This window comes from Octopus bimaculoides, chromosome 15 (genome assembly GCF_001194135.2).
Source record: "Octopus bimaculoides isolate UCB-OBI-ISO-001 chromosome 15, ASM119413v2, whole genome shotgun sequence".
Classification (NCBI taxonomy): domain Eukaryota; kingdom Metazoa; phylum Mollusca; class Cephalopoda; order Octopoda; family Octopodidae; genus Octopus; species Octopus bimaculoides.
Genome location: NC_068995.1, coordinates 4,062,284 through 4,066,254, shown reverse-complemented (window position 1 = coordinate 4,066,254; position 3,971 = coordinate 4,062,284). Strand labels below are relative to the sequence as shown.

The window sequence follows — 3,971 nt, the reverse complement described above, 5'->3', positions numbered from 1 at the left end:
TATATATATATATATATATATGCAAAATCGAACACGCATACACAAGATGTGTTTGCTGTTAGTTCGTGGGTCGGCTACGTATTAGGCATAAGAGAATACATTCTCGATGCGCCTGGCGATAAAAGAAGTGTGAAAGTAAGTCCTAGTCAAGCAAGACAACTCACATGGTGTCCCTTTCCGGGCGACAGACATCGATGTTTCGTTACTGTTGTGACTTTCCAATGCCATGTATCGAAGAAGTCCTGCCGCAATGTTTTAAAAACCATCTGCTGACATGTCCCAACGTTTCATGGTACAGACAATTTCAAATATAAATTACAATCAGCTCGAGTTATCTATCTATCTATCTATCTATCTATCTATCTATCTATCTATCTATCTATCTATCTATCTATCTATCTATTTATCTATCTATCTATGTAGATAGATACATATACATACATTCACACACACACACACACACACACACACATATATATATATATATACATATATATATATATATATATATACATATATGTATGTATATATGTATGTATATATGTATGTATGTATGTATTTATGTATCCATGTATATATGTGTGTGTATGTATGTATTTATGTATGTGAGTGTATGCATTTACATACGCTGTAAATCAAGTTAACCTTCTACAGCTCTTAAATTAAATTGCATAATTAACACATTTTTCATCCATATTTTGTTGTGCTTCCAACTGTGTCTTATTGAAACGTAAAAACTTTTAAAATATACACCGTAGTTAATATCAATAGCATTCCACTTAATCATTTCACTTAATGATTGTTAGTCAGCGATATTAATACGACACGTCTTAATTTTTACCATATACAATAATATTTGTTTTAAGTAAATTACACCATTTATTTCGAATTAGTAAAAATATTCATCAATGATTTAATGAACCATAACAAATTATCGATATATTCGGTCTGAGAGTAAGTCCTGCTGCAAATTTGACACGACAACTTTGAGGGAACTTTTTTAATACTCAGGGCCAAATAAGCATCATTTTTTATATTCTGATGATTTGTTTCTTCTTTGCAGATTATTTTATGCCATAGAGGTCAAACTCGTATTGATTCCTCGCTTTTAAAATTAGTTTAGATTAGACCCATATCAGATAATGCGTACTATATGAATTCGACAGGGTCTCTTAAGCAATCGAAGCGGAAAGAAATATTCATTCTGTCCATGAAAATGAAACTTTAAGTATCCGGACATGCCAGCAATAGCTTACCGCATTTCGCTTGGGAAATTTTTCGCTCGCAGATTCCCCTCAATGCAGACGATGACCGCGGTCTTCCAGATCATTTACTGTGGACATTTTGAACAGTTCTCTCTGCTACAAATTTATCTCTAATTTCAGTAATGGTAAGTTACGTAGGTGGATGGGTTTGCAATTTCTTCTTAAAGCCTTTTTGTACTTCGATTCCGTGTCTAATCTTCCAATAAATATTTAGGACATATTCCCTTTGTTCAAATCTGGGTTTGTCTCCCTTCAATATTTCTAATGGGTTGAGTCTAAAAAGAAACGAATATTAAATGAATTACCAGCACTTAGAGTGTATATACATTTTCTAGGCACAATGTCTGTATGATATTTGTGAATACAAACTCACATACACCGACATACATAAATGTAATTATGGTGGTGGACGCTTGTAAAGACTGTGTTGCCCAGTAATTAAGAAGTTTGCTTCTAAATTACAAGGTATAGGGTTTCAAATGTCTTAATCTCTACACCCGGGTCTGGGTAGAAATAAAGACAATTGTCCAAGGTGTTCATGAAAATGAATTGTAGGTAACTTTGTGTAAACCCTTCGGATTGATTGTCTGTGAGAAGAAATGTCCATCCTTGTCACAGACTGGATCAAGCTGGTTCCACAGGAGATTTACTTTAAGGTCAGACATAACAGCGGAATACGCAGACTCTTATATATTTACTCAATTTGGTTGTTCAGACGATTGAACTGGCAACACGTGATTGGGAATGTCGCACGAGATCCATCTTTCTCATGCACTTGACATACATACATACATACATACATACATACGTACATGCATACATGCATACATACATACATACATACATACATACATACATACATACATAGATGCTTCCCGAAATATCATAACAATCTGAAGAATCCCAATCAATCTTGAGGGATGCCTTGAGAAAGACAAGGGGTCCCTCATTCCACTAGGTATACTGCACTGTAAGCCACAGAAGAATATAAAATTCTACAAGAAAATGAAGTACTTCCAAGGCCGAGAATAGAACCTGCTTTGGTGGCCACCACACTAGACGTGTATTTATTTATTTGTGTATTTATTTATTTATTTCTGGAATACTTGTTACAATACAGCTCCCAGGATAACAATGTGGTAATAAAATTGTTTTAACAGCAGAATATATCAGGGCTAAAACATTATGGCTCTGACTTCAAAACACACACACACACACACACACACACACACACACACACACACACAATTCATGATTATATCATAAAATGTAACGTCCTGCTGTTCTTAGTTTAATTACACAATTAAGCTTTCTTCTGAATTAATTTACTACATTGCTAACTGTGCTCTACATCGAATATAGGACTTCAAAAAACAGAATCTCGTATTTAGGTTCAAACACTGTCTATTCGTCGTATTCTATTAAATTTAACTTAATCAATGCCAACCAGACAAATAACCATTTGTCCACACTTTTCAGATCTTTCAAATATAATTTCTGTGGCTTGTGTTGACACACGGCCTAACATTTAGGAGGCTTGTTTTTCGCAAGTATTTCAACGCCTTTATTCCTTTTGTAGCATTTGTACATGTAAAAGTTATATATATCCTCAATACCACCACCACCACTACTAACTACCACTACCACTGTCACCAACATCACCAGTATTTTAGCCACCACCACCGCAACCACCATAACCAACACTATCCCCTCTACACCGACACTATTCTCCTCCACTTCCAAACGAAGGCTGAGTTGCATATCCTTAGACCATAACTACTACTACTACTACTACTACTACTACTACTACTACTATTAGCTGTTACTATATAAGGGCAGTGATCTTTAATTCTCATTAGATAACGCGCTTGTCAAGAAATTCAAACACGGTATGTCAATCGTTATATAACATTAAACACACACACACACATATATATATATGTGTGTGTGTGTATGCATTTATTATTTTATTATTATTATAGTATTTTGTTATTGTTATATTTATTATTTATAATTTGTAAACATTTGATAATTTATAAACATTTAATTATTGAATTGGTAAAATAATCAGAAAAGTTACATCTATTCATCTCCTCAAATATATAATACAATACCAAAGACTTTCTATATCTTACTCTCTCTCTCTCTCTGATACACACACACATACGCACATATATTTATTCATTTAATCTTTTACTTGTTTCAGTCCTCTGACTGGGGCCATACTGGAGAACCGCCTTTTCGTCGAAAAAATTGATCACTGGATTATTCTTTCTAAGTCTGGTACTTATTCTATCGGTCTCTTTGCCGAACCGCCATGTTACGGTGACATAAACACTCCAACATCGGTCGTCAAGCGATCGAGGTGGGGACAAAGATAAACAGAAGCACAAAGATAACACACACACACACACACACACACACACATACACACATATATATACATACATATATATATATATATATATATATACATATATACACATACATACATATATAGTTGAAATTTATAGAAAAAGAAAAGACGAAGACAGGTGTATAAACAACAAGCAGGTATATTAGTTTGACGCTCGAGAAGGTGATAAAGTCTTTTACGTTTCGAGCCTACGCTCTCCAACAGAAATGAACACAAGGAAATAAACAGAGAGAGAATAAAAAAATACTTTTGGTCAATTATGGCCACTTAAAAATATTCATTAAGTACAG

General features: G+C 34.0%; 1 protein-coding gene across 1 annotated transcript in view; it reads left to right on the top strand.

Moving 5' to 3' along the window:
* The first annotated feature begins 2,640 nt into the window (after positions 1-2,640).
* The window catches only part of LOC128249547 (uncharacterized), a 5,693-nt gene continuing 4,362 nt past the window's right edge, over positions 2,641-3,971 (top strand). The window contains exon 1 of the mRNA XM_052973430.1: positions 2,641-3,154. The gene's annotated coding sequence lies outside the window, so the exon portion shown is untranslated. The remainder of the gene's footprint in view (positions 3,155-3,971) is intronic.